Raw genomic sequence first — 13107 nt, 5'->3', positions numbered from 1 at the left:
GTTGCTTGATATTTATTTTTATTGCTTGATCACGCCTTTATTGCATGTTTAAAGGGAATTTGTACTTGTAATCACGCTTAATAAGATAATTAATAATCTTGTTTAGGGTTAATGTGATTATAATTTCAAGTGATCGCCAATAATAGGTTTATTTGTGCATTATATTCAACCAACATAGATAAACAGGTTTAGGGTAATCCTATTGATTGCATGTTAATTAAAAAGCGCACATGAATACGATCAGAATAAAGTAGAGGCCTATTATTAGGGCAAGTTCAATCTCTTTTAGGTTGGATTTGTACCTTCATCCCCGAACCCTTATTTGGTTCTAGACCTTATGGAGTTGACGATCTCTTGGATCGTTAAGGGGTGTAACCTTCATCCTATGAACGGTTTACAAGTTCCTAAAAAACTTGTTGGCGACTCTTTTGCTCTATCTTCTTCCCTTTTGGACGCCACTGTACTTTAGTGTATGATTACAGTGGGGTTCAAGCTGTTTTTTAGTCGCTTTTTAGGCCTTTTTCGACGCTAAAAAACGTCGCAAAAATAGTTATCAACGCTGCTAAAAAGTGTCGAGAATACGTGAGTCGAGAATTTTGAGGGACACAAAAAGCGTCGAAAATATCGACGCTTTTATGTGTCCTACATAATATACGAAGTGTCAGAAAATACTTATTTCGCGCATTATCCCAAATTTGTGTAATTTTTTAGCGACACTTTTACATGTCCACATACTCAAATTTAGCGACGCTTTTTGTTGTCTTGCGTTTATTCGTGTCAGCCTATGGTATGGCGGGAAACTCTTGAAATATGAAAATGTACAATATGTATACATTAAAAAGCGTTTAAAAAAAAAATTTAAAGCTTTTTTTTTCCTTTTATTAAATTATTACCATCATACATACATTATAGTTATTTAAATTTATCATAAATAAGAGTATGTAGTTAATTACCAAATTTATAAAAAATAAAAAAATAATAATAATAATAATCAACAATAATAAGAGTACGTAGTGAATAACCAAATTTATAAAAGAAAACATCAACACAATATATATATATATATATATATATATATATATATATATATACTAAAAATTAAAAATAAAATAAAACGTCGCATATTATAGTAGCTTGTCCCTAAATAAATACATCACTAATATAAGACTAAAAACCAAAATAGATAGATAGATGATGGCCTTATATATAGTCGCTTGTTTTAATGCTCAAGTGTTCCGACCTATTCTCTTGTTGCACCTACATTGCCTTTTCCAATCTTCAAAAAAAAAAAAAAAAAAAAAAAAAAAAAAAAAAAAAAAAAAAAAAAAAAAAAAAACTATAAATTAGTACATTACATAATATAGGCTCAAGATTCAACATTCTGTATTCAAACAACTAAAAGACCAATGTATTTAAACCAGAACATACATTGCTGAGAAAACTACAATTTTCAGAGCATATTAAGGAATAAGGACTAGTCTACAATAGAAACTAATAAAAGTCTTTGTATCAACCAAGTATAATGAAGCGCCATAATTATACTATGATAAATATCAAAGCATAAGATTAAACAATTTATATGAGGTTCAACACGTATATAAGTAAATATAAACAATGACAAAGCTAATAAAAAGGATAATCGACGCTTATACACACACACACAAGCTCTGAATTTCACACACACACACAAGCATTTTGAATTTCACATTTGATTTCAATCTGATTTTTAGTTCTGAATTCAGTTCTGGATTTCAGCTCTGAATTCAGTTCTGGATTTCAGCTCTGATTTCAAATCTGATTTTTAGTTCTGAAATTCAGTTCTAGATCCAGCACAGCAACAAAACTAGACAAGTAGACAACAATAGATGCAATGGATTAGTACATTAGAATATTGAGAAGACGGAGAGAAATAAAACATGGATTAATATAACACTTGCATATAGTGTCGTTTATATAAATTGTCTGCAGGCCCCTTAATACCAAAGCAATGGTGTAGAACTAAAAAAAAAGTGTATAGTAATAATTAATGTAATAGTAACAATCAATATCTACATTATGCATAAATGAATCATAAAGTTGTTTACATAAAACATGGCAAAATGTTTATGACTTACAGATATGGATATCCATATAACATAAGGAAGTTAAATGCAAAAATATCAAGAATCCATACTCCATGCTCAAAAGGTCAAAAGTCATATTGATTAATTATATCCTACCTTCTTATGAACAAAGAATGTGACTGATGAAAGCTCCATTCAAGGTACGATATTGGATATTAAAGTTTCAAAAATCAAAGCTGATGAATATAAGAAATCAAAGCTGATGAATATAAGAAATCAATAAGCGGCAAGACATGAAGATATCAAGTGTAAGACAATGATCTACCGTGTAATGCCGATTCTAAATAAATAGTTAATAGCTGCTCTTAATCTCAATGGCTTCACAAATAGCTAGTGTTCCAGCCTCAAATCTGAGCTAACAGAGTGGAATATTAAATTAAGATCATACATAAACAAAAAAACTCAATCATGGATATTGATACTATGATATAAAACCTAAGAATGAATATTTCATAATAAAAGCAACAGCTACTGAAGCTAAATGTCACCTAAGCCAAATTTTATACACATAATAAGTACTCATCTTTATTAGAATAAATCACCTTAAGTGTAGAGAGACTAAAGATAATTCATTTACAAGAATAAGTAACCTCTTACATGGAGTAAGACTGTAAGACGCCACCCCTTTCTTAAAGGAAAGCGTTTTGGCTTGGGAAAATTAGTCATATCTCACACCCCACCTAGTTACGTACTCCTTTTCCCATCTACCACAACCACAAATAATTAAGAATAACAGCAATAAAATACAAGAACTTATCAAATAATGAGCATACATCAGACGCTACAATAAACAATACTTGCTCAACCAGTGCACCAAATCAATTCAAGGCATAATATTTGTCGAATTTTCTTACTTAAGCATCCACTGACCTCTTTTGTCCAGTTATTAATACTCCCTAATTACCTATTAAGTTTAATAATAAGCTATGTAGCAAAAGCAAAACCATTACACTAATTTTATTAATTTTAAAAAATAGCTTTATGCATATGTATAAAGTTCCCAAAATATAGTCCCTCTTAGTCCAATTGCCAATGAAATAACTTTTGAAGATTTAAGAGCCCTTCATAACATCTCTACCAAAGTTGCAATATGGTTTTAGGACCATTTTATATTCATGTACTGTCTTCCTGATTGGAATTTGAAACATTTCACTCTGATTGGAATTTGGAACATATTATAAAAGCAAAAGCATGATATGAGAGTCCAATTTTAGAAAACAATACAATCATCCAGAGACATACCCATAAAGGTTATAAATTAGTCCAACTTGGAATGAAATTCAAGTTCCTGCATTCAACAAATAGCAAAATAATCCATAATCTGATTAAATATACAACCTAATCCATAATCTTCAATTTAGGTATCGTTTTTCACTTTGTACCAAAACCTTAATAACCAAAGAATTCCTATATTCAATGAAAAAAAATCTTTTTGATGAGACATCAATATTAAAACAATATAATTCATAGCAAAGTAATCTACTTCACCAATGTACACTAGAAGAACAAGTATAGCACATATATGCCAGGAACAAATTCCTCCCCTTCCACACTGCCCACCGCACAGCTTACTAGTAACCTTTCTCACTCTCTCTCAATGAATTACATTCAATGATTGTTAAAATGCAATCAATTTCCTTGTTTTATTGATTTTCTAAACACAGATAAGCGCCACTATAGACCCCCCTAGTATTCAATTACATCGAACTCTAAAAAATCCAAACCCAATTTATGCAATTTCTGAACTCATACCAAAAAATTGCAAAACAGAATCCCAATTAACAAATTAACACGATACAAGATTAATTAAAGAGATCGAAATCGTCCTTCATTCATACAAAGAATAAAAGAGGGCTAATTATTTGGAATTTTATTCAAATGGTAGAACAAAAAGAAACCCTAAAATATCTATTGCTCATGAATCAAACCCATTTATGACCATAATTTCGTGACATTACTTCTAAACACAGTCTAAAGAACTCAATTTAACAAAACAAAATTCAAGCCATGGAAGAAACAAGGTACCTGAATATTATCGACAAAGATCGAAAGAGATGAAATTGAATGCCATTAAAGGTGAATAGAGATATTCAGCAAGCATATGAGCAGTGCAAGGAGAACCAAGATCTGATTATGACATTCATGACGCTCTAAACCTCAATGCGAATTTAGGATGAAGTAGAGTCGTAGAGAGGATGAATAGTAAGGGTTGAGAACAGAGAATTGAAAGGGGTTTCGTGTTTGCTTTGGGCGGTTTTAATATTCTCAAATTAAATCTGAGATAGTGAACCGAGATAATTACAGTCACGTGACTGGCACAGTCTAGCAATCTAGCATTCTCGACGCTTTTTGGCGTCAAAAATTTATATCGACCTAAAAAGCGTCCAGAAAACACGCATATGGTATTTACCCACTAACACTATTACCTCGGCGTCGAGGCTTAAGCGTCGAGATTTTACTCATTTTGTAGTAGTGTTAGTTCCTTTGTAACTAGTGGAATTTCTACAGAAGTATGTCACTCTATAAATCAGCATAAATCAGCTACATTGTCTTGTAGTTCCTTAAGCTCTAACGTATCATAAAGTGTTAGTTTCTTGAAGGGATTTAGAGCATATCTTGACCAAGGAACACATGAAGCCTTCCAACAAGGTGTAAATGAATTAGCTAAGGTGTAGAACCATGAACTTATTTAGGAACACCAAAAATCATTTGATAAGTCTTTATGAACAGATATGAGCATAGTTCCTACAACAAGGAACTTTGTCAGGTTCGTATTTTTATAGCTAGATAATGAGTTGATTGCATATCATTTATTTTGCTGCTTACATGGGAATCAAGTTGTTTGTAATAGATGTCTAATATGAATTTTCTAAATATTCTAATTAAGGATGTCTATGAGGAACAACCTTTAGGATGTGAAAATCCTAAATCTTTTTGCCATATTTATGAACCTAACAAAGCTCTTTAAGTGTTGAAGCAGGTTCATACTCAATGGCATAGGAGATTATTCAAGTTCCCTCTTGAAGCTAATGAGAAAATTAATTGTTTTATTTTCAAGAGGAACTTATTGATTTATTAGCTGTAAATACTTATATTGTTTATATCTTTGGTGCAACTAACGAATCTTTCTGTAAGGGATTTCTAACCTTGTAAAAGCATGATGGGGAACTCATTTTCTCTTTGGATCAGCATCCAAAATAAGAGAAAGGCATGGTGGTCTAATCGACAAAAATACGACAAGGAACTTTAAAAAAAAGATGGCCAGTGACATCAAAGTGACTTAATGAGTTTCAAGTCAAAAGTGATTGTTCGCATCGGATGTGAGTGTATCAAGAGGATGGAACAAATCCTTGAGGAACTCGTAACTTAGCCATCAAATTTCGGTCCATTGCAAATTTATTGTGATACATGGTGAAATATAACTTGAGGTATGTCCTCTTACGATATTACATAGCTGATGTTGAATTGAGTGTTGTATTTATTAAGGAACTTGCAATATGATGTTTGAATATGTGGAATCTCTTTCTTATGCTTTCACCTAATTAGTAAAGTATGGACTCTTTTAAGGAATAAAATATGTTGAAGTATGGCATGAGCATATATACATATTTCTTTCTTATAATTGTTAAGTGTGGTTTCTTGTGCACATTATAAATGAAGTAAAATACATACATACGCTTAAGTGTAATGTGTCACACTTAATTATGGTGTTGTAAAAGACATATTTACTTGCCTAAAAGTGTCAAAGGGTATCGTTGAGTATTATGTATGTTGTCAAATACAAAAATCCTAAGTTGCCAAAGGAACAATGGAAGAAACTTTGATGGAATAGGACAGGTACATTCCCAAACTATTTTATCTCATATGGTTATATATTCTAGAGGAAACGAACCTATGTTTTTGCCAACTTTCAAATTATCCACACCATTCATCTTCGAAAACAACATTATTCTACAACATTACGTTGAGTGTTCGTGTTGTGTTATGGTTTGTGTTTCTCATTTTCATATCTTACATATACATAACTTTGAAGATCCTTATTCATTATGTTTTCCTTAGCTCATTCATATCCTCCCACTCTATTTTCACTTAATCCATGTGCTCTAAGTTAAACTCATCCCTTTTTATGGTTCAATGATACATGAAGAGTTGATGAATACATGTCGAGGGGGAAGTTGTGAAAGGAATGAAGTGCGTATGATTTATCATTTGATGTCTTGGAGGAATAATCAGCTTGAGGAATTTCCATAATAAATTTCAAGATGAAAAAGAATGATAAGGAACTAAGGTAAAATAAGGGAGGAACCAATTAAAGTGGTTCATATATTTGGTGTGGAACTCAATAGTATATGAGTAAGTTCTATCTTCATTACTGTAAAAGAAAAATTTGAAAGTCACCAAAAAAAAAAAAGGTGATTATTGAATCTTTAGATGATGAAGGATTTTATTCATGAAGCCTGAGAAAGCTAAGGAACAGAAGGAGATATTGAAAGAACTTGATCATGAATATTCAAGTTTCACTTGTGAACATGTTCCTTAAGGAAGGTTGGTGGTTGAAGTGAAGGGAACTTGGTAAGTACATATATATCAAGGTAATTATGTGTGTTGTTGTGTTTCGTTGAACATTCAAGAGTGTGAGATGAAGGTAATTAAACTCTTATGATTGTTAAGAACCTTATCTCAAATTTCTAAACTAAGAGCACAACATTTGTCTCAAGTTCCTTCTACTCGAAATATTTCCATTATCTTCTTTCATATCTTTTGAGCTAAATATTCATTATCCTTTTCTCTAACAAACTTTCAAAATCAATCTTTGCTTGATTTTGTATCTAATCTGTCAAGTTCCTTCATTGGTTTTGAAGTTGGGTCTTTGGATTGTGAATTGGAAACTTGTGTAGCAGCATCCTAGTTTGAAAATTGAGTATCTTAAGCTTTTAGGAATACCAAGTGTTTAACCATTTTTATGGTGGTATGTATGACATTTTCCCTTATGTATGTATGCATAAATGATTAAATTGAATTAATAAATGTGTGCAAGAATACCCTTTTCGATAATGACAAAAGGGGGAAGAATATGTGTGTATGTGATGCTTATTATGTGATGTGCTTATAGAAATGCTTATTGAATAATTATTGTAGCAAAGATAAGTCATATTGATGTACGTCCATATAATGTACTTCAAATTACATGTTATTATCCTTTTATGAGTAGTTCCTTATCGTACATGCATGAATTGTTCAATAGCACCTAATTTGCATGATTAAGGGGGAATATATACACATCTTCTGTTATCTATCTTGTGATAATCATCATTTGTTTGTCATCATCAAAAAGGGGGAAATTGTTGTAAGGTTTTGATGATTGTGAACAAATGATGATTATCTAACTGGTATGTGTATTGAGATGTGCATGAACAAGTCATGAAGCATGAAGATGATTGAGTACAGGTTAGACCATCATTGAAGATGGTTCCCTAAATACAATGTATGGATCGTGCTTGAGTTCCTCAAGGGGAACACAAAGAGAAGAAGTCTAAACGTACAAACGTATTGTTAGACTTTACATGCAGTTCCTAAGAAGAATGAGAAGATGTTCTTTGCAAGGAAGGAGCAGCAGTTCCTCAGGGGGAACAAGTAAAGAGAAGTTCCTTAGAGAAGAGAAGTTCCTTTGCAGGAACAGAAGTGTCGGAGTAGATGCTTCACCAGAGAAGAGAAGTTCCTTGACAAGAACAGAAGCATCGGAGTAGAAGCTTCATCAGAGAAACATGAAGACAGAAAAATAGGAGTATATTTTTCTAGGAATCATGTAAGTATGTTGGAAAAGAGAAATTGTCTGGAACGAGCCTAAGGAACTACATTGGAACTCCAGTCAGTAAGGAACTTAGTGTTGATGACCAGTAAGTTCCTTACTAGTCAGTCTAGAATTCGTTTATAGAAGGAACACGAGTTTGCACAGCATTAGAAGTCTGTTTTCCACGTTAAATAGTCATTGCATTTTGTTTGCCTACTTTATAGGAAGTTAGTTTTGACTTGGTATTAATATTTATTATTAGATTTTATTTTATAAAAGATAAGTTTTTAAAATAAAATCTGATTTTCTCTCGGTCAAAAAGATAACTTATTTTCCTAGTTTCTAGGGATTTAGTTTTCAAATAAACTAATTTATAAAATGATTTTATTTTATAAAACAAATTTTTATAATCAAAATCTGATTTTATTGTAGTCAAAGTCGTGGGAATATTTTTTTCAAAGTGGTTACCTTAAAAGTAGGAGTTCAGTTGAGATTTTGTTTGTTAAGGAACAAAATGAATCTGGTCTATATGTGAAGTTAAATTAATGAACGAGTGTGTTATTTTAACTTATCTTCTTAAAGAAGTCAGTTTTAAACTCCTATTTTTTAGCACAAGGACTTGGTCCCCAAGGAACTTGTGGCTGGAATTCGCAAAACGTGCTGATTGCTTTCCTAACAAAAAGGAAGTTATTGGACAAGTCGTGGAGCAACTAATTGACCCATTATTGTTGCTTATAATCAGAATTAGTTTTCTATTCGTGGGCTTAAAGATTCGGACCATTTCTGATCATAAGGAACATGGGCAATTAGTGGGTTTTCTAATCTTCTATAAATATAACTTTTTTAATTCTTTCAAAACGGTCTGACTTTAGAGAGTCATTCCATATAGTGTCTCGCTTAAGTGGAATAGTTTTTCATGAGAAATATATCATGTCTTCCACGTTGGTGAGTCAGTTCCTTTAGGTTCCAAGTTCCTTACATGTCTCAAAGTGTCCAACATATTAGTTTCGTACATCTATCTTTCATATGTATTTGAGAAATGTTTAAGGGTTTGAGTGAACTCTTGTATTGAGGAATTTGTAAGGGTTTGAGTGAACTCTTTTATTGGGGAATTTATAAGGGTTTGAGTGAACTCTTGCATTGCTGAATTAGAAAGTTTGAGTGAACTTCTATTTGTGAGAAAGAGAATAGAAAGAGAAGTGAGAAGAGAAGTGAGAAGAGAAAGAGAAGTGAGAAGAGAGAAAGAGAAGAGAAAAGTAACAAGTTGGGTGACTTGTTCCTCGGGGCTTTGAGTTCATTGAGGAACTTGAATTAGAGTCTTTAGTTTGTAATAGGTCATTTCCCTATTCTAGTGAAGATTCTTTTCCTAAAATCCCTTGTGGTCGTGGTTTTCCTCCTTGATTAGGGCCAAGGAGTTTTCCACGTAAAAATCTCTCTTGCACTTTTAGTTCCTTTAGCTATCTTTCAGTTCCTTTAGCTTACTTAGTTTTATTTCCGCAAAAAGTTTGGCTAAATTGTCATACTACAATTCAACCCCCCCCCCCTTCTTGTAGTATTCATTGAAACAACAAGCTAACTTGAGGAAAGCGAAAGGAAAGAGACAAGTAATTGAAACAAATTTAGCTTTGAGACGATCTAGGAAACGAGTAGAGGCTAGCAATCTGATCTCTTCGTAACCAGTCGGTGCGTGCGTCCAAATAATCATAATCAAAAGAAGGTCTGTTTGTACACTCTTTCTATATATAGAATCTAAATATATATATAAGATATCTTTTTCTTTTTATTTTGTTGATTGAATTAACAAAATAAAAAGAAAAAGAGAATCTATTTAATAGTCTTAATAATCCAAAGGGTACGTAGAAAAACTTATTCAATACCCTCGACTATGACTTTGGTATCTAATAATTTTTACCTACTATTGGATTTGAACCAATGACTCCCGTCGTATGGAAGCAAAACTCTAACCGCTGAGTTAAGTAGGCCTTCTATCATTACAAAGAGGACTAAATATAACCATTCCATAGATTGATTATAAACCGAATATTTCTTATAAGCAATAGAAATCAAACAGATCAAAGAGATATGATGGTATACCGGAGATATTTCTCTTTTCAAGAAATTATCTACATAAACACAAGGGTTATAGCTCAGCTAGGTAGAGCACCTCGTTTACACGTGCGCTAATTTTTTTCAAGGAAGTCCATCATGCAATCAAAAGAATGAATCTTTTCGAAAAATCGATGTCTTACTCTAGGCTTTGAGGAAACAAAACAAGAGAACAATAGCCTCACAATGAATTCTAGTTCGGTCCAATTCAAGTGTCTATTAAGTTACCAAATATAACCCATTATTGATTTGACATATTGATAGGGTGAATACCCAACCTATTCAATGATAGGCATAATGAGTATAAGGGCCTAAAAAAATCTCTTTTCGTCCTATGAACTTTAAGGTGTATGAAGTTTCATATTGGATTCTATAAGCGAAATGATAGAGACTCCATTTAATTTACAAATTCATCTAGGCCAAAAGCATACCTACATCAAGATAACTCTTCTTTGAAACACTTTGGTAGTGCTTTTGAATCAAAGTTCAAATGAATAATGAATTTGAGCACACGGAACCATTTTCTTTCTATCAAGAAAAATATGGTAGACTAGCTGATATCTATATCAATTAATGAAAAATCCCAATGCAAAAAAATTCATGTTGAGTTTTTGAAATAGTTCAAATCATTTTGAGAATACAAAGTTTGATCGGTTTTACCGAGAAGATCTACGGTTCGAGTCCGTATAGCGCTACTAAATATATAGTAATGAATATTACTAATTTTTTTTAATAAATTAGTAATTTGATTGTTAGTGTAGGCGTCGTTTGATGCGCCTACGTAAAAGCATGTGTGAATACGCTTGACACTCATAGAAAATGGGAATTGACATATACGATTAGGGACAAGGAAAGTAGGAAGCCGCTAACAAGTTTTTAAGGAACTTGTAAACCGTTCACGGATCATAAAAGACAACCACGATAAAGGGACGATGATAGACAACAACGATTGACCCGTGAAGGTTACACCCCATTCATAATCCATGAGATTACTAACTCCATATGGTTCAGAACCACGAAAGGAGGATCAAGGATGATGGTACGAAGTGAGTCATGGAGTCGCATTCGCCCGTATTGGCCTTTACTCGATTCTTATAGTGAAAAGTGATTCATGTGATCTCAAAGACATGCAAACAAAATATTTAATATGCTCCAAACTATTATTGTGCTAAATTGGTTTAATATTAATGCACACATAATTCTAAAATATTGCGATCACTTGATTAAACAACAAGATTAAAAAGGAACCTAAACCGTTTGTCCAAATTATCTTATTAGGCGTGCTTTTCAATTACATATTCCCTTTAAACATGCAATATGGTGAAAATAGTATAGTGCACCCGATTAGACATATTTTAAAGAACATGGCAAAAAAAAGAACATGCTAGTGTTTGAAAAAGAACATGCTAGTGTTTGACAAAAGAACATGTTTGTGTATGACAAGAACATGACATTACAAAGAACATAAAATCTTTACAAAAAGAACATGTTAGTTTTGATGGTTACTCGGGAGGTTGAACGTGTTTGAAAAAGAACATTATATTTGACAAAAAAGAACATGTTATTTTTCATGGTTATTCGGGTCGTTGAACGTGTTTAAAAAAGAACATAATATTTGACAAAAAAAATCATGTTTGCATTTGACAAAGATAGAGGTGATCATTGGGCGGGCCGGACAAGGTTAAAAAATCATCTCACTTCTCAGGATGGGACAAGTTTGGGCCGAAATTTTTGTGCCCAAAATGGTCCGACCGTGCGGGCTTTTCAGATCGAGTAAAAAAATAAACTAAAAGGCATAAAAAGGCATTCCCAAACCCGCAATAAAAATTTAAATTTATGAGCCGGGTCTGACTCGATTTGGGGGCGAAAAAATTCAGCCCAAAACCTGTCCAAAATTGGTCTAGGCCGGTCTAACTTTGATCACCTCTAGCCAAAGAACAGAAAGTCTTTACAAAAAGAATATATATGATAATACATTAAAGAACATGTTCTTTTCCCTGGTTACTCGATATTTTTTTTATTTTTTTAACATTAAAGAGCATATTGTATAATGTAAAGAGCATATATTTCAAACTCAAAGAACATAATAACACTAGTAGAAAAATAAAATAAGGCACCCCCATAAAGGCACCGGTTCAGGCCAAACCGGTGCCCTAAACCGGCCCAAAATTGGGCGCAATTTTACACAAATAGAAAAGGCACCGGTTCAGCCCAAACCGGTGCCAAAAATAAAAAGAGCACCGGCTTGAACCGGTGCCTTTACAAACCGGTTCATTTAAATATTAAAAAAAAACCGCCCTTATAACTACCCCCCAACCCTAATTCATTCTCGGCCGTTTCTCTCTCCTCTCCTCTCCTCTTTCTTTCTCCTCCTCCTCCTCCTCTTTCTCTCTCATCTCCTTCTCTTTCGCCGATCTCCTTCAATCCTTCATTCTTTATCTTTCTGGATCTCTTCCTCCTTTCTATCATCACTCGAAAACCACCAACAATTCGAAGACAACAACATGCAACACTAATTTTGAGGGTTTTCAATCGATTTCTTGGTTTTTTTTACCATTTCAATCGATTTCTGGGTTTTTCGATTTCAATTTTTTTATTTTCAATTATTTCGATTTTGATTGTTTATTCCGATTTCTTGTTTTTTATAATTCGAATTTAATAGTTTTTTTTTTCGATTTTGATTTTTTTAATTTCGATTTATGGGTTTCTTTTTTCTATTTTTTTTTCCTATTTCTGGTTTTTTTTCGATTTCTTTTTTTATGGTGTTTTTTTCGATTTTGATTTTGTTTTTCGATTTCAATTTCGATTTTTGGGTTAATTTTCTGTTAAAATAATTGATTATTTTGGGTTAATGCATGCGGTTTTGGGGTTTTTATTTTCGTGATTTTTAGGTTTTTTTCCTGGGTTTTTTTTTCCCATTTCAATTCTCTTCTAATTGGGTTTTTTTTTTCGATTTTCATTTTTGATTTTGGATCTCTAGGTTTATTTTATTTTTGATTTCATTTTTGTTTTTCGATCTCTGGGGTTTTTTTTTTCAGATTTCAATTTTTTTTTTTCGATTTTAAATTTTTTTATTTTCTGGGTTTT

At 32.4% G+C, this 13107-nt stretch overlaps 1 long non-coding RNA gene across 1 annotated transcript; it reads right to left on the bottom strand.

The window, feature by feature from the left end:
• Positions 1-1091: 1091 nt before the first annotated feature.
• Positions 1092-4375, bottom strand: LOC110721254. The gene is made up of 3 exons (XR_002511418.1): positions 4149-4375; positions 2389-3411; positions 1092-1276 (listed from the first exon to the last, which is right to left on the bottom strand). It is a non-coding gene; the product is annotated as an uncharacterized LOC110721254 (long non-coding RNA).
• Between the last annotated feature and the right edge of the window lie 8732 nt (positions 4376-13107).

This window comes from Chenopodium quinoa, unplaced genomic scaffold (genome assembly GCF_001683475.1).
Source record: "Chenopodium quinoa cultivar QQ74 unplaced genomic scaffold, ASM168347v1, whole genome shotgun sequence".
In the NCBI taxonomy this organism is placed as follows: domain Eukaryota; kingdom Viridiplantae; phylum Streptophyta; class Magnoliopsida; order Caryophyllales; family Amaranthaceae; genus Chenopodium; species Chenopodium quinoa.
This window is presented reverse-complemented; position numbering and strand designations above follow the sequence as displayed.